The following is a 19,345-nucleotide window of genomic DNA, read 5'->3' as shown; positions in this document are numbered from 1 at the left end:
CCAGCATGTTTAGACACACACAGCCCTCAACACAAACTCCACACAACTCACCTGGGATAATGCATTGACTCACACTGTAGTGAAATATCACCCAAAGATACACCGCACTGGGTTCTGCTGTGTGAAGCACAGGGGCACTCTTTGGACTTGTAGCCAAACAAACACCAGGACTGCACTGTCACCCATCTTGCCATTGCTGTCACACTCCCTCACAGGGAAGCAGAGTCAAAAGCAAGGAAGTATGGGCATGCTGGGAAGGGGGTATAGCAAAGAGCATGTTGGGAGTTGCAGTCACAGACAATCCCCATCCACCCACATGGCCCAGCAAGCTCACACTGAACCATGCTCACTTCACAGGGAGTGGAAATGGACTGACAAGATGCCTGACACTGGGTTCTGTTGGCAGGGAGCACAAGGCCCTGCTGGTGCCTGGGCACCAACAAACAACAGGACTGCACAGTCAGCCATCTTGCCATTGCTGTCACACTCCCTCACAGGGAAGCAGAGTCACAAGGAAGGAAGTATGGGCATGCTGGGAAGGGGGGTGTAGCCAAGAGCATGATGAGACTTGCAGTCACAGACATTCCCCCACCCACCCACATGGCCCAGCAAGCTCACACTGAACCATGCTCACCTCACAGGGAGTGGAAATGGACTGACAAGATGTCTGACACTGGGCTCTGTTGTGGGGAGCACAAGGCTCTGCTGGGAACTGGGCACCAACAAACAACAGGACTGCACTGACTGACATGCTGAAAGTCAACCTGCACCCACTGCAATGGTGGCACGCTTCATGATGGGATAACTGGCCTGGGGGAGAAAGAGGTCCTGACTTGAAAACAAATAACACTGATGCTGGCCATACACACCCCTTCTCTGCTAAAACACATTGCACACGTGGTACCAGTCACTCACAAAGTAAATGACCGGGCAAGATGGCTGACACAAGGGCCTGATAAATGATGTGGCTGCAACTCACACATATGCACTGGCCAACCCAAACACGTTTGCACACACAGCCATTGCAACCGTATGTTCAAACTCACTGTCTGGGGATGCAGTGTCCAGGGGTGCCCCCTGGCCTGGCTGTGGAGGTGTGTCTTGCAGATGACAAGTGTGGTGATATATATAGTACATTGCACAAAACACACAGGAACTCACATATACATCATTGACAGTGTACATCTGACAGTGAATGGAATGGACACACCAATATAGCTGACACCGTAGTATGGTCTCATACACACTAGGTGCTGTTGTGAGCTGCGTTCCACTCCTACATCGTTCTGCAACATATGCATCCTTCACACAACACACCACTCACTGTCAAAGACACTGTAGACACAAGGTCTAACCTGGACTGCATTGGAGGAGACATGCTACTCCCATCAGCAAAACCGCAACACACACAACACTGGCTATCACTGTCATGATCATGGCCAGAGAGCTGCCCTGCTCAATCCATATCACCATGGAGAACATTAACACGTCAATTCACATAAGCACGTACAAAACTCAGCACCAGACTCATTAACTACGGTGACATCATCACTTGTATGAAATGAGATGGGAACTAGGAACACAGGAAAAAAAACACTTTCTCCCAAGAGATCACAGGCATACTGGACTGTGACCGTGTCATACCAACACACCAATGTGACGCACAAACACAAGCAAAAACTGCTACCGCACATGCCCCAATCTTGCAATATATCCTAAGTTGAATTGCACGTATGTCCTCGTTAAAGGTCAAATGTGTACAGGGATGACACACCTGTGTCAGCCGCATGATGGCCCTTGAGTAGTAATGGCCACGTACAGTCAAATCTATACATGAGCTGGTCATGCACACACTTCACCATGCACATTGAAATGCTTCATGTTGGCTGGACAATGTGCTATAACAATATCAATCTCTGTCCGTGACAACTTTGGACAATGCAGTGTACAGGCACGCATCCTGACGCACAGTAGCAAATGTCATGTATGTGAACCATTGATGCCTGTAGAAACATAACTTACATTGTTTGTCTCTTCCAAACAGAGGTGGTGCTGGGGACACAGCAGAAAACGAAGAGGAGTCCCTGTCCCAGACTCCGGTGGACCCTCAGCTCTCTGGTGTGGATCAGTCTCTGTCCTCTTCGGATGACGAAGAACAACCTGGCACCTCCGGTGTGAGTCATCATGTAGCACCAGCAGTACAAACATCTGCACCCACGCCTCCAACATCTGGCAACAGACATAGCAACCCCGCCAACACGGACAGACCAAGGACACAGAATTCCGACAGCACAGGGACACAGGCCACCCAGGAAGCTACGGACAGCACCACCAGTAACAACACCCAAGGGGGCCCAGGGTCACCTGTGCATGCCGCCGCAGGTCCTGCCCGTGTAGCTAGGGGTGGTGGGAGGGGTAGTAGGCAGAGGTCGCGGCTTGCAGAGGGGTTTGGACTGCATGATGACCCCCAACTGGCATGCATCATAGATGCGTACCTGGATAGCACCAGAGGATTCGGCTAGGTAATGGGGATCCTCAAGGACATTCAACAGGAGCACTCTGCCCATCATGCTCGCATGGAGTCCAAGTGGGATGCACTTACTGCGGTGCATAAGGACATACTCACATGCCTCCGCCAGATAAGCACCAACATGTCCACACCTCCCTGTGTGCCCACAACATCTATTGCCGCTAGATCTTCTAATGCCAAAGGGAGGGAGGATGACTCTGGTGGAGAGTCCTCTGCACCGCAGACGCCTGCACCTGAGGATCCCCCCCGAAGTGGAAGAAGGGTCGTCCGAAGAAGGACAAGTGAGACGCAGTTGGCCATGCACAAACCCCAGGGCCTCAAATACCTGTTCTGCAAAATGTTATTTGTGTGCAAACCGTTCACCTTATCGTATATAACCCAACTCACCAATATGACATGGAGGGTTTATGTTGGTCTAATGTAGCAGATAACTGTGGACTTTACTCTGGACATTTCATCTACCAACTCTTCCAACTCTTCTGTGAACTTTGGATTCAAAACCCAATGTACAGCACCCACCATCCTGTGCACTATCCTCACACGTATTTGTAAATAAACTCACCAGTACTCTATACTTGCCTCTGTTGTGATTCCAACTTGGTATGTGTCATGGAGATGATAATCTGCTAAAGAACACAGTGCATGCCAACTACTACAGCAATGTGATACCCGTTATGTGAGTCATGGTGATGTGACACATGTGAGGGAGACACACCACTATGACACCACAACACATACTCACCATGGCCATGTAACTCATCTCATACAATGATCTTGACCGGAAATACAGTGGAATGCACAGACACCACACCTAGCCACAGTCAGTGGTAACAAGCCCACAGGTGAGGTAAGCAAATGTCAGTCAGATGTGGGAAGACAGACAACGCACATAACAAAGCGTAGCACAGGTTAATTACACATCAGCACCATGTTTATTCCACAACAGTTGCAAGGTAATTCTACGTGACTGTGGACACACGGTCACCAAGTGTCGAAGAATTGAAGTCCAGGGGTGTGTGATACATCACTTGATGGGAATCGACAACTTCCACCCTGGGATTGGATTCTGCGTGTTGGTGGTCAGAGTTGACCAAAAAACAGGCAAAGTACCCTGGGAAGGACAGACATAAGACACAGTCAAAAGCACAGCAGAACAGGAGAGAAATGCAATACACATGCACAAAACATGTCGCAAGAAACCTACACAGAAACAAGTTAGCATGTCGACGGTATTGTGGAGTACAGACTACCTGAAAGGACACATCACTACACTACACGCATCAAGTCAAGTAGCACACAGACACACTCAAACAGCAACTGAGCAGCCCCAACACATTTCAGGCTAACTCAATACATTGACATGACAACCCTGTAAACTCACATTCAGGTGAAGAAGTTGTTGATGTGCTGTGTGCGGACGTCACCCTCATCATCATCATCACTGGCATCGTGGCCCAGGCCTGGATCCTCCACAGGTGGCGGATGTAGGTCATCGTCATCCTGAATGAGAGGCAACTTCTTCTGCACTGCCAGGGTAGCATTTGCTGCTGTGCTTTTTCTATGCAACGTTGTTTGTAAATGGCCATTTTTATATAAATTTCTGTGTCCAAGAATACTACTTTTTCATTACTTATTTCGTAAGTAAATATTAAGTTTGTTTTACTGTTGTTTAGCAATTCAAAGTATTCTTGGAATTCCATTGTTGTGCCATCCCATATAATGAATAAGTCGTCAATAGTCGAATTACTCACTGGAGAGTAAACAAATAGTGGGTATCCTAAGAAAGAATTGGAAAATCCTGCAGTTGGATGCCACTGTAAAAGAGCTAGTGGGAAAGCACCCAACGGTGACATACAGGAGAGCTAAAAACTTAAAAGATCATCAAATTCACAGTCACTTTAAAGGAAAAGGTAAAGAAACTACATGGCTGAATACAAAGGGCTTTATAAAATGTCATATGTGTAAAGCCAGTCAAATCGCTAAACAAACAAAGAAAGTGAAAATGGTGAATAACAAAACATGGGAAATCCGACAATTGAAGATTCAATACACAGTCTACATATTAGAATGCCCATGCCCATTGAGGTATGTAGGGAGTACGATTTTTGAACTGAAAAAGAGACTACTGGAACATATAAGAGCGACAGTACATAAGGACAAATCAAATGCAGTAGCCAAACATATGGAGCAATATCATCAAGGGGACTGGAAGCAATTGAAATTCTACGGAATTGAGACAATCCCAAGAAAAGAACGTGGTAGAGATCGGGAAAAACAATTGCGCCAGAAGGCGGCACGCTTCATCTTGAAATTGCGAACACTTCAGCCGCACGGCCTTAATCAATCAGAAGAGCTTTACATACATCTATAACTAGTTATAGCTTCTCAAACAAAGAAAAAAATGTTTCTTACAAAAAGACATAAAATTAAAATATTAGTAGAATTATACTGTAAATGCAAAGTGGAAACATCAGCTAAAGATAGAGTGAGTGAAATAATGAAGAATAGAAAAACAAGAAACTCACGAAATGAAAGATTGGAAGAGGAAGAAAAAGAAAAGGAAGAATGGATAAATCATGTTAACAACTAACACCAATGATACTCCCCACTAGAGGGGTAAAAACGAAGAAATATCAAATGGGAAAATGAAAATGAATTCTCCATCTTCAAAAATCATGTTAACAATGAATAACAATGATATTCCCCACTGGAGGGGTAAAAATGAAGGAATACTAAATGGAAAATGAACTTTCCATTTTAAAAAGACATTGATCCTTTCTTTCCACTTTTCTCATTTAGGAAATTAGCATTAAACCTTTTTTTTGGAACTTTCACGTATAATTCACGAAATATAAAAAGTTTTAAAAAACTACATCCTCCATAATGCAAAGGGGCGCTTAGGTGGCTGCCAGGAAATGATGTAATAACTAGTGAAATATTAGAAGGGGCGGCGCCAAGTGAACAGTTGATCGTGAGCAAGGTATCTGGTATACTGAAACGCGAAGATCTGTTCATGCCTGTGTCCCGTGAAATGAAGGATTCAAGAAAATATTTAAAAAAAATGCAAAAGGTTGCAGAGAGTGCGTCCCGTTTGTCCTTCCAGCTGGAGGGATTACGTGTGGATTTGAAGCGGCATGGTTCTGCCACAGGGACAAGCACCCACGAGGAGCTCTGCAAATGCCCGGTAACTAGGGAACCAAAAGAGTGCATATATATATATATATATATATATATATATATATATATATATATATATATACATATTATCTACTGGCGGTCGCCAGTAGATAGTTATAGTTAGGACCGTGTTTCCATAGGAAATCCGCAACATTCTATTTGGAATAACTTTGGCGCCGGCTGACGAATCCTCGCAAATTTTTCAAAAATAATGGGGCGCTACGCTCCGCTCCTACCCTGAAAGTCTCGGGGGGATTCGTCAAGCGGGGGCTGAGAAAAAAGGGGGGTCCCAAAACGCGTTTTCCCCATGCATTTTCCCATAGGACCTTTAGTCCGAGCTACAGCCCGAACGGCTGAACAGAATTACTTGAAATTGGGCAGAGAGGTAGTCCTCAGGTCAGGGATGTGCCTTTTGCAGGTCTGGTGTAAATCTGTTCAGTAGGTCCTGAGAAAATAGCATTTAAATCAATATATATATCTGTAAGCGCGCTCCGTGCGCTTACGGTAAGCTTACCGTACGCGTACGGTGCCGTGCGCGAGCTCAATTCTGATTGGTGGTTACATGACTGTAAACATTCGAATCGGTCGAAATCAGAAAGTATCGGCCGCCATTTTCTGTCTCTCGCTCTGAAAAACAAAGGTTGATAACATGAAAAGGGGGCAACGAAGAGAGTTGCAGACCCCCTAGCGTTCGTCAGGGGGTTCACGAAGGACCAAAAAGTATGAAAAATAAATTTAATAATTAAAAAAAAAAATCGCGGAGTGCGCGTACGGTAAGCTTACCGTACGCGTACGGTAAAAAAAAATAAAAAAATAAAAAAGAATTAACAATCACATTTAGGAGGTGCCAATTCCGATCCGGTAAAAAAATTCCCCGTCCGACTCGTATCCGGATTTTTTTCCGTCCGAATCGTCAAAGTAGCGTACAAACTGCCAAGTACGATTCGAACGGAAAAAAGTCCATACGAATCGCATTGGGAAGATTTCCCCACACGTCCTCGGGTCGGGAAAAGTCACCGACACGTCCCCGGGCGAGAAACCCACCGTGCGGAAAAATAAAGTCCGACTGCGCAAGTACGATCCCTCCCGTCCTCCCCATTTCACAACCGTACGCAAAAAACACCGTCCGAACCGAACTCCCATAGCAACCATGGAGACATGTGCCCGCATACGCGCCGAACACCCCACCACCCCCCGCCCGCGTATGTACGCCCCGAACCCCCACCCGTGTATGTACGCACCGAACCACCAGCCGTGTATGTACGCACCAAACCCCCCCCCCAGCCCTGTATGTACGCACCGAACCACCAGCCGTGTATGTACGCCCCCGAACCCCCCCCAGCCGTGTATGTACGGACCGAACCACCAGCCGTGTATGTACGCACCAAACACCCACCCGTGTATGTACGCCCCCGAACCCCCCCCAGCCGTGTATGTACGCACCGAACCACCAGCCGTGTATGTACGCACCAAACACCCACCCGTGTATGTACGCCCCCGAACCCCCCCCCAGCCGTGTATGTACGCACCGAACCACCAGCCGTGTATGTACGCCCCCGAACCCCCCCCCAGCCGTGTATGTACGCACCGAACCACCAGCCGTGTATGTACGCACCAAACCCCCACCCCAGCCGTGTATGTACGCACCGAACCACCAGCCGTGTATGTACGCACCAAACACCCACCCATGTATGTACGCCCCCGAACCCCCCCCCCAGCCGTGTATGTACGCACCGAACCACCAGCCGTGTATGTACGCCCCCGAACCCCCCCCCAGCCGTGTATGTACGCACCGAACCACCAGCCGTGTATGTACGCACCAAACACCCACCCGTGTATGTACGCCCCCGAACCCCCCCCCAGCCGTGTATGTACGCACCGAACCACCAGCCGTGTATGTACGCACCAAACACCCACCCGTGTATGTACGCCCCCGAACCCCCCCCCAGCCGTGTATGTACGCACCGAACCACCAGCCGTGTATGTACGCACCGAACCACCAGCCGTGTATGTACGCCCCCGAACCCCCCCCAGCCGTGTATGTACGCACCGAACCACCAGCCGTGTATGTACGCACCAAACCCCCACCCCAGCCGTGTATGTACGCACCGAACCACCAGCCGTGTATGTACGCACCAAACACCCACCCATGTATGTACGCCCCCGAACCCCCCCCCCAGCCGTGTATGTACGCACCGAACCACCAGCCGTGTATGTACGCCCCCGAACCCCCCCCCAGCCGTGTATGTACGCACCGAACCACCAGCCGTGTATGTACGCACCAAACACCCACCCGTGTATGTACGCCCCCGAACCCCCCCCCAGCCGTGTATGTACGCACCGAACCACCAGCCGTGTATGTACGCCCCCGAACCCCCCCCAGCCGTGTATGTACGCACCGAACCACCAGCCGTGTATGTACGCACCAAACCCCCACCCCAGCCGTGTATGTACGCACCGAACCACCAGCCGTGTATGTACGCACCAAACACCCACCCGTGTATGTACGCCCCCGAACCCCCCCCAGCCGTGTATGTACGCACCGAACCACCAGCCGTGTATGTACGCCCCCGAACCCCCCCCCAGCCGTGTATGTACGCACCAAACACCCACCCATGTATGTACGCCCCCGAACCCCCCCCCCAGCCGTGTATGTACGCACCGAACCACCAGCCGTGTATGTACGCCCCCGAACCCCCCCCCAGCCGTGTATGTACGCACCGAACCACCAGCCGTGTATGTACGCACCAAACACCCACCCGTGTATGTACGCCCCCGAACCCCCCCCCAGCCGTGTATGTACGCACCGAACCACCAGCCGTGTATGTACGCCCCCGAACCCCCCCCAGCCGTGTATGTACGCACCGAACCACCAGCCGTGTATGTACGCACCAAACCCCCACCCCAGCCGTGTATGTACGCACCGAACCACCAGCCGTGTATGTACGCACCAAACACCCACCCGTGTATGTACGCCCCCGAACCCCCCCCAGCCGTGTATGTACGCACCGAACCACCAGCCGTGTATGTACGCCCCCGAACCCCCCCCCAGCCGTGTATGTACGCACCAAACACCCACCCATGTATGTACGCCCCCGAACCCCCCCCCCAGCCGTGTATGTACGCACCGAACCACCAGCCGTGTATGTACGCCCCCGAACCCCCCCCCAGCCGTGTATGTACGCACCGAACCACCAGCCGTGTATGTACGCACCAAACACCCACCCGTGTATGTACGCCCCCGAACCCCCCCCCAGCCGTGTATGTACGCACCGAACCACCAGCCGTGTATGTACGCACCAAACACCCACCCGTGTATGTACGCCCCCGAACCCCCCCCCAGCCGTGTATGTACGCACCGAACCACCAGCCGTGTATGTACGCACCGAACCACCAGCCGTGTATGTACGCCCCCGAACCCCCCCCAGCCGTGTATGTACGCACCGAACCACCAGCCGTGTATGTACGCACCAAACCCCCACCCCAGCCGTGTATGTACGCACCGAACCACCAGCCGTGTATGTACGCACCAAACACCCACCCATGTATGTACGCCCCCGAACCCCCCCCCCAGCCGTGTATGTACGCACCGAACCACCAGCCGTGTATGTACGCCCCCGAACCCCCCCCCAGCCGTGTATGTACGCACCGAACCACCAGCCGTGTATGTACGCACCAAACACCCACCCGTGTATGTACGCCCCCGAACCCCCCCCCAGCCGTGTATGTACGCACCGAACCACCAGCCGTGTATGTACGCCCCCGAACCCCCCCCAGCCGTGTATGTACGCACCGAACCACCAGCCGTGTATGTACGCACCAAACCCCCACCCCAGCCGTGTATGTACGCACCGAACCACCAGCCGTGTATGTACGCACCAAACACCCACCCGTGTATGTACGCCCCCGAACCCCCCCCAGCCGTGTATGTACGCACCGAACCACCAGCCGTGTATGTACGCCCCCGAACCCCCCCCCAGCCGTGTATGTACGCACCAAACACCCACCCATGTATGTACGCCCCCGAACCCCCCCCCCAGCCGTGTATGTACGCACCGAACCACCAGCCGTGTATGTACGCCCCCGAACCCCCCCCCAGCCGTGTATGTACGCACCGAACCACCAGCCGTGTATGTACGCACCAAACACCCACCCGTGTATGTACGCCCCCGAACCCCCCCCCAGCCGTGTATGTACGCACCGAACCACCAGCCGTGTATGTACGCCCCCGAACCCCCCCCAGCCGTGTATGTACGCACCGAACCACCAGCCGTGTATGTACGCACCAAACCCCCACCCCAGCCGTGTATGTACGCACCGAACCACCAGCCGTGTATGTACGCACCAAACACCCACCCGTGTATGTACGCCCCCGAACCCCCCCCAGCCGTGTATGTACGCACCGAACCACCAGCCGTGTATGTACGCCCCCGAACCCCCCCCCAGCCGTGTATGTACGCACCAAACACCCACCCATGTATGTACGCCCCCGAACCCCCCCCCCAGCCGTGTATGTACGCACCGAACCACCAGCCGTGTATGTACGCCCCCGAACCCCCCCCCAGCCGTGTATGTACGCACCGAACCACCAGCCGTGTATGTACGCACCAAACACCCACCCGTGTATGTACGCCCCCGAACCCCCCCCCAGCCGTGTATGTACGCACCGAACCACCAGCCGTGTATGTACGCCCCCGAACCCCCCCCAGCCGTGTATGTACGCACCGAACCACCAGCCGTGTATGTACGCACCAAACCCCCACCCCAGCCGTGTATGTACGCACCGAACCACCAGCCGTGTATGTACGCACCAAACACCCACCCGTGTATGTACGCCCCCGAACCCCCCCCAGCCGTGTATGTACGCACCGAACCACCAGCCGTGTATGTACGCCCCCGAACCCCCCCCCAGCCGTGTATGTACGCACCAAACACCCACCCATGTATGTACGCCCCCGAACCCCCCCCCCAGCCGTGTATGTACGCACCGAACCACCAGCCGTGTATGTACGCCCCCGAACCCCCCCCCAGCCGTGTATGTACGCACCGAACCACCAGCCGTGTATGTACGCACCAAACACCCACCCGTGTATGTACGCCCCCGAACCCCCCCCCAGCCGTGTATGTACGCACCGAACCACCAGCCGTGTATGTACGCCCCCGAACCCCCCCCAGCCGTGTATGTACGCACCGAACCACCAGCCGTGTATGTACGCACCAAACCCCCACCCCAGCCGTGTATGTACGCACCGAACCACCAGCCGTGTATGTACGCACCAAACACCCACCCGTGTATGTACGCCCCCGAACCCCCCCCAGCCGTGTATGTACGCACCGAACCACCAGCCGTGTATGTACGCCCCCGAACCCCCCCCCAGCCGTGTATGTACGCACCAAACACCCACCCATGTATGTACGCCCCCGAACCCCCCCCCCAGCCGTGTATGTACGCACCGAACCACCAGCCGTGTATGTACGCCCCCGAACCCCCCCCCAGCCGTGTATGTACGCACCGAACCACCAGCCGTGTATGTACGCACCAAACACCCACCCGTGTATGTACGCCCCCGAACCCCCCCCCAGCCGTGTATGTACGCACCGAACCACCAGCCGTGTATGTACGCACCAAACACCCACCCGTGTATGTACGCCCCCGAACCCCCCCCCAGCCGTGTATGTACGCACCGAACCACCAGCCGTGTATGTACGCACCGAACCACCAGCCGTGTATGTACGCCCCCGAACCCCCCCCAGCCGTGTATGTACGCACCGAACCACCAGCCGTGTATGTACGCACCAAACCCCCACCCCAGCCGTGTATGTACGCACCGAACCACCAGCCGTGTATGTACGCACCAAACACCCACCCGTGTATGTACGCCCCCGAACCCCCCCCAGCCGTGTATGTACGCACCGAACCACCAGCCGTGTATGTACGCCCCCGAACCCCCCCCCAGCCGTGTATGTACGCACCAAACACCCACCCATGTATGTACGCCCCCGAACCCCCCCCCCAGCCGTGTATGTACGCACCGAACCACCAGCCGTGTATGTACGCCCCCGAACCCCCCCCCAGCCGTGTATGTACGCACCGAACCACCAGCCGTGTATGTACGCACCAAACACCCACCCGTGTATGTACGCCCCCGAACCCCCCCCCAGCCGTGTATGTACGCACCGAACCACCAGCCGTGTATGTACGCACCAAACACCCACCCGTGTATGTACGCCCCCGAACCCCCCCCCAGCCGTGTATGTACGCACCGAACCACCAGCCGTGTATGTACGCACCGAACCACCAGCCGTGTATGTACGCCCCCGAACCCCCCCCAGCCGTGTATGTACGCACCGAACCACCAGCCGTGTATGTACGCCCCCGAACCCCCCCCAGCCGTGTATGTACGCACCGAACCACCAGCCGTGTATGTACGCACCAAACCCCCACCCCAGCCGTGTATGTACGCACCGAACCACCACCCCACCAGGGAATGTACGGACCGCACCCCCACCAGTGCATGTACGGACCGTACTGACGCCAAAAAAACACGTACTGAACCCGGACAAACCATATTTACACAAGGAGAGTCAAGTAGAGTTTCCCCACACCACCAAACAGGCCCAACAACCCCACAAACATCACATACACTCACCTGCAACTGCCAAACTGCCAAACAGAGGCCCAAAACTCAATCACTCCTCATAACACACCCACACAAATTTCAAACACAGCCACACCCACAAATGGACCAATAAAAATGGACCACACACACAAACCATGAGCCTTTGCAACAGACCCACTGCTGCCAGAGCCCACAGACGACCCACACCACCATACTTGAACCTCACACTTGCATACCTTCACACAACCACCTACACAAACACCCCCTCATCACATTCACACACACACCTCCACTACCACACCCACACACCCACAGCCATCCACACCCACACCCCCACAACCACACCCCACGCCATGTCCACCACCAAGAATCCAAAGTTCACAAAGGAGGAGCTGGAGATCCTTGTCGACGAAATCCTCAGAGTCGAGCCACAGCTCTTTGGGACATTGGTCAGACAGACCAGCATATCCGAAAAAACCGCCATGTGGCAGAGGATCGTCGATTCTGTGAATGCTGTTGGGACAACCAGAAGGACCAGGCACGAGTGCCAATCCAGGTGGTACGATCTGCGGAGGACGGTCAAGAGGAAGATGACTGACAATCACAACCAGGGGAACATCACTGGAGGAGGGCCGCCCCCCAGACCGGTACAATACCATCCCTGGGAGGAGAAGGTGATGTCCACGCTGGCGGTGGAGGGACTACACGGACTGCCAGGACTCCCAGACCCTGGTGAGTACACAAACAACTCACCTCACATGGGGGGGATGCCATACACAATCAATCATGCATGCCACCCCCCCCAAGCCACCACCGGACACAACAACACTCCACAAACACACACATGCCACTGGCACCTCCATGCCCCATGCATCAATCAGGGCCATGCCAAGTCACAGGCCACACAATACACCAACACAACACAGGATGTGGTCGATGCTGGGAGTGGGGGCAGCAAAACTAACATTGAGCAACTCACAAGCACACAACAATGCCCTCAGCCCATATGGCCCAGGGCACAGCCATACAAACTGTGTGTACCCACACAGTACTGTCTTGCCTGCAAATGATGGCTGCCATGCAGGATGCCATGGGTCTGAAGGCACAATTTGCACATAACAGCAGACAATGAAGATGCATCGCTCTGATAGAGTCTCAGCACACACCGCCACAGCAGCAGCCTACACTCAGACACACTGCCCAATGGGTGCCCGGAGAACAGGGACTAACTCACATGAACAAGCCAATGGCCATTCAAAGACCGGCTAACTGTGTGTGCCCAGGAAGCTGGCCTGAGGTGACAGAGAGTGACAAAGAGAGGGAGGGAGAGGGGGAATGAGAGGGAAGGAGACAGAGGGGGGACACAGGGAGACAGACAGAGGGAGGGAGTAGGGTGACAGAGGGAGACCGACAGAGGGAGGGAGGAGGGTGACAGAGGGAGGGAGGAAGGGAGACACAGGGAGACTAAATCACCCTTGGGTGGTGTGGCCATGTCCACTCGTCAGCCGGTGGACTGTGTGCATGCAGACCAGGTCTGGCAGTGCCTCAACCCCCCCTTCCGTAGATGAAGACCGGTCCATGTGTCAATCTGTGCACGAGTCCATCCGTGCTGCAGGCACAGACCTAACCACACACCCAGTATACCCACCCACCGTGTCGGTAAGAACCCTGTCACAAATGCTTCAGTCCCCTACCTGCAACATCAAATTGCCTTGCCAAAACACCATTTGGCCAGGTACAGTGCAACACGTAAGGCGCCTCTGCATGGCTCGCTACGCCCGCACACCACACTGCTGACTGTGTACCCAAATAGATGCATCAACTAAGATTGTGTCTCACACATGCGTAAAGCCCTGACAGCTGTGGCCAAGGGACATAGCCATGCACAAGTGCACTGTGAGAGGAATGCAGGACAGATCCAACTACCCAGAGGAAGAGTGCCAAATCAGAAATGCATGCAACATGGATGCCACATGTGACACTGTCAACATTGTCTCTCTCACACACAGGTCAACGTCGACGAACACCCCCCAACACTGGGGGGGAAGTCACACAGGACCAGGCTCCGCGGGATGATGACCCCACCGCCAGCGATGACTCTCACCACTCCGTGGATGACCCAGACCAACCTGGCCCCTCTGGTGTCCAACCACCTGCAGCACCTGCGTCAGGTACAACTGTGCCAACCACCACCCCCATTCCTGCCACATCCCAGGAGACGTCCAGGAGCCCTGCCCGCACACGACCACCCAGCCAGTCTGCCCAGGAGGGACACGGTCCTCCGGGCACCCAGGAGGAGGCAGGCGGCAACGCAGATGCCATCCCTCAGGGGTCCCGGAGACCCGATGCACCCACAACGGCAGGCCAGGTGCACGTGGGCAGGGGTGGCGGGAGTGGAGGACGGCGGAGGCGCGAACCTGACCAGGCAGCTCAGGACCCGGTAGTGTCCCAGGTCAGCAACATCCTGGATACATACCGGCGTGACACCAGGGGCATGGACCAGATTGCGTCCACCCTCAATGACATCAAGGGGACCCTCCAGGAGATGAAGACCCTGCAGTCCCAGCAACATGCCTGTCAACTGCAACACCAAGGAAGGATGGAGGATAGACAGGCTGAGCTCGTGGCGGTGCAAACCCAAATGACCGGTGTACTCCGTCGGATTGCCGACAACATGGGCAACCCTCCCTGTGGCACCAGGCGAAGGCCATTACCAGACACAGGGAGGGATCAGGAGGAGGAGGATTCATCCGACGGAGCGTCACAGACATCGTCACGGACTGCTTCCGAGGGTCCCCGCAGGAAGGTGGGTCGTCCACGAAAAAGACTGTGAGAGTCAGCAGAACATCACCATCTCCCAGGTCACCTGGCCTGGCACCTGGCCCTCTGGCCCAATAGCAGCACATGACATTGTCTGCCACATGGACTTGCTGGTCACTGTCTGACCTATGTTGACGAAGACTGTGGCATGGACTCTGACATTTTGCTACGACAAGGATACCAACTCCCCCAGTGAACTTTGGATTCTACACTCCCGCTGTGCACCTCTTGTCATCCCCACAAACCCGTACCCCACCACAAATAAATTAATCACACTTACAAGATGATGCCGTGATTCTACATTATTACAATACATGTGTGTGTCGTACAGTCAAAGCATGCCTGATCTCAGAATTAACTCCAACCATCCAAACCGTGGGGTCGCAGTCTTGCCCAGGACACACATGGGTCCCAATGTCTCATCTGATACAGACATGGAGTACCAAACTCACCTGTGCTGGGCCCAACCAGCTGAGTGGTTCCCGCACAACTGTGGCTACAGACACATTCAGGGGAGCAACAGTCATGCGCAGAGGTCAGGGATCATGTGGAGTGACCTGGCTTGCCGCTCCCAGGTATGTCTAGACATGTGTCCCTACAATGTGCAGCATGCTTGCGTCAGGCGGATGTTGAGAATGGTGGCTAGGCCAAGGTTGGATGCATGGAGATGCCAGAATGCAGTTTAGGATCACTGTGCCACATGGTTGTGTTGGGGTTGTGGGCTGCATCATGAGTGTGGGCGTGGATCTAGAAGGTCATCCTGCAGCTGGCTGTGAAACATTCCCCCCATCCCGTTAGGACGTTGATGTGGCCTGGTTGCCCGACGCAGTAGCAGAGCTGTGCAGATGCACTCCGGATATGGACAAGTACCATGGGAGTCGTGAGGCACATGTCCGTAGACTGCAGGGTAGGATTCTACACAGATGTTGTAGTTTCCCTGGGGGATGGTCTCTCTTGCCTTGAGGTGGATGGAACTGTGCATCTTGTGCATAATACAGTTCCCACTCCCTGACAAACCCCTAGCATCTTGTCACTCTACACATAGACACATATGCACCACCTATGAAAACTATGCCAGACCTGCGGCACGCACAGTGGCAACAGGGCACCATTGACAGGGAAGAGGCACCTTGGAGACAGAGGGACAAATTTATTAGTCATGTGTGTTGGAATGACAATGATACTCTGTCAACACATACACAGGTCATGTGGATGTACATGTGGGAGCAACACTGGCACCCCCCATTGCAACACAGATGCTGGCATCCCATTGACCTGGCACACAAGTGACGGATAACAGCTAAACACCCCCTGCTGCCACGGAGAGGCCGCTATACACCATTGAGGCCCTGATGGGGCAATCACACACCATGTCAACCCGGTGCAACCTGTATGTTTCCGAGGCCAGTGTTACACACAATGATGGCCTCATCACAATCCCCAATCCCCTGCCACATGACAGTCACCAAGTCTGAGCATGGCTCCAGGTGAAGCCTGCCCCATGTCATGTTCCCCATGTAGGATCACCATGTATGCAAATGGAACACACATGAACCGGAGAAGTGCACACAGACTACAAACAATTCACACACCCAAAACGACGTGAGGCATCCCTTACCCTGAGGAGATTTCAACACTTGCCCGTGCATGTGACGCTGAATCAGCACATGTCGCTGTGTTCATGAGGAGTAGCAGGAGCACAACAATGCCACCAGCAGACAGCATGCACATGGACCTGTGGAAGAGAGACACACAAGGATTCAGCACAAAGGAGCACATCCGCAAGCATGTACTTAACACGTATCATGTTGTTAACATGACAGGTGACAATGATGACCCTCAGACAACATCCTTCCATTGCGCCATCACTTGAGTGACACTTCAATACACACCACTGACTCACTTGGCAGACATGCAGATGGACACACACATTGCAACACATGCCACACACGGCCCAATGCGTGCACACTCAGACACTGGAACTCACCACTAAGCAAAGAAGTTGCGTATGAGCCGACTCCGCATGTCCTCCACAGCCTCCTCCTCCTCCACATCACTTGCCCCGTCACCAAGCCCTTCATCCTCCACGGGTGGATGGTCCTGGTCATCTTGATCCAGTATGAGTGGAACAGCTTCCTCCACTGCCATGTTGTGCAGCATGCAGCAGACGATGATGATCTTGCACACCTTCACCGGGGCATATGGGAGTGCTCCGCCGGTCTTGTGGAGGCACCGGAATCGGCTCTTCAGAAGTCCAAACGTCCTCTCAATGACTCTCCTGGTCCGCCCATGTGCGTTGTTGTAGAGGTGCTCGGCAGCCGTGCTGGGGTTGCGGACAGGCGTCATCAGCCATGGCATGTTGGGATAGCCAGCGTCCCCTACAAGGAAACATCATGGACAGAAGTGTGTCAGCACAGGCAGTGAGATTGGAAGATGACGCCAAACACAGAACTGCCAGAGTCTACCCACCAACAATACATGCTCGCTCGTTCCGCAGCTGCAGCATCATTTCTGGCACCCTGCTACGCCTCATGATGAAGGCATCGTGTGCTGATCCTGGAAAGCGAACACAGACATGTGAAATCACCATGTTGGACAGACACACCACAAGGGCATTAATGGAGTGATAATGTTTGCGATTCCTATACACCACCTCCTGTGCCTGTGGTGGTACCAACGCAACATGTGTCCCATCTATGGACCCAATGACATGGGGCATCCCTCCCAGGGCATAGAACTCACGCTTGACATCTGTCAACTGCTCACGATTTGGGAATTTAATGTACTCATCCAGGTGAACCAACATGGCCTCTAAGAAATCATGCAGAACACGGCTGAACATCGTCTGGGACATGCCCCCGACATCAGCAATGGTATGTTGGAACGTACCCGTGGCAAGGAAATGTAGGGCTGCCATCACCTTCAACTTGGGTGTCAGTGCACTTGGATACCTGTGGCGCGGGAGGAGTTGTGCTTCCAGCCGGCCAGTCAACTCATCAATCAACCGTTGGCTGAATCTGTAGCGGCGTATACAGTCCCGTTCATGCAGGGCAGCAATGTCTGGCATACGTCGAGGGAGAGGCGGAGCCCTGCAGTGAAATGGAAGTAACACCTAAGAGTGAGCACTGTACAACAACATCGTCAATGCACTGAGCACATGTTACACAGCCAATACACATATGCCACGTTGTGAGTCAGGTCTGTGCCACAGTTCCTGGACACGAACGCCAGTCAGGTTACACTCCTACCAAGGGACAGCCACTAACGGAGGGGGGCAAGATCACGATGACATGGCATGAGACTAGCTGTGGGCCAGTGTAAGTGAACATGCACACGCATCACAGGATTCACAGACATCCACACATGTGCAGAGGTAGTATGCGTATGGTACAGACAGGTAGTTGGATGCGATATGCACTGGTCACATGTCATAGGAATAGGACAGGCCACACACATTGCCTTTGAGGAGTACATGTCGAGACAGAACATACATAGGGAGCATGTGGATATGTACTTGTGTTGATACTCCGTGTAGTTGGATACATACACACCTCATGGCAAATCACATATGTGGGCTGGTGTGCGGAACAGTGTGCCATGCCCATCGACACACAGACACATGTTGGCAGCAGCAACTGCTGACACATTGAATCACACACCTACAGCAAAATCATGGAAAGACATGCCACACACATGACATGGTTGCAGCATGCAACGCAGCCATACACGTGTCATATGTAATATTCCGTGTACCTGGCATCAGGGGACAGGTGCGGGTGTCCGTGACTGGGACATGCAAGTGACTCATGGCTCCACTAGTGTGTACGACATGCACACATGTCAAAGGAGTGCAGGGGATGTGTGGTACAATGCGCACCATCACACACGACATGTGTACACAGCTCATCGTACATGTGCTTTGCCCACACCTCAGGGGTAAAGTGCCACATCACATCCTGACACACCTGTGTCACACACAGGTGGTATTGCACAGACAATGCATTGGTGTCCACCCTTGGCAATACCTGTCCGCTCCATTCCTGTCTGTGTGCCGCCTGTCACCACTGACAGTTGTTATACGCACCGTACATACGCTCGGAGCGCGTGTATAGGGTCCCTGGGCCAATATTGCCGCTGGCGTATGCGTACGCCACAGTAGTACGGACTGTACACGCGCTTGTACGGTCCGGATCACAAT

The sequence above is a fragment of the Triturus cristatus genome, chromosome 8 (genome assembly GCF_964204655.1).
Source record: "Triturus cristatus chromosome 8, aTriCri1.1, whole genome shotgun sequence".
Taxonomy (NCBI): domain Eukaryota; kingdom Metazoa; phylum Chordata; class Amphibia; order Caudata; family Salamandridae; genus Triturus; species Triturus cristatus.
The sequence above is the reverse complement of the archived record's forward strand: the minus strand, read 5'-3'. Positions refer to the sequence as shown.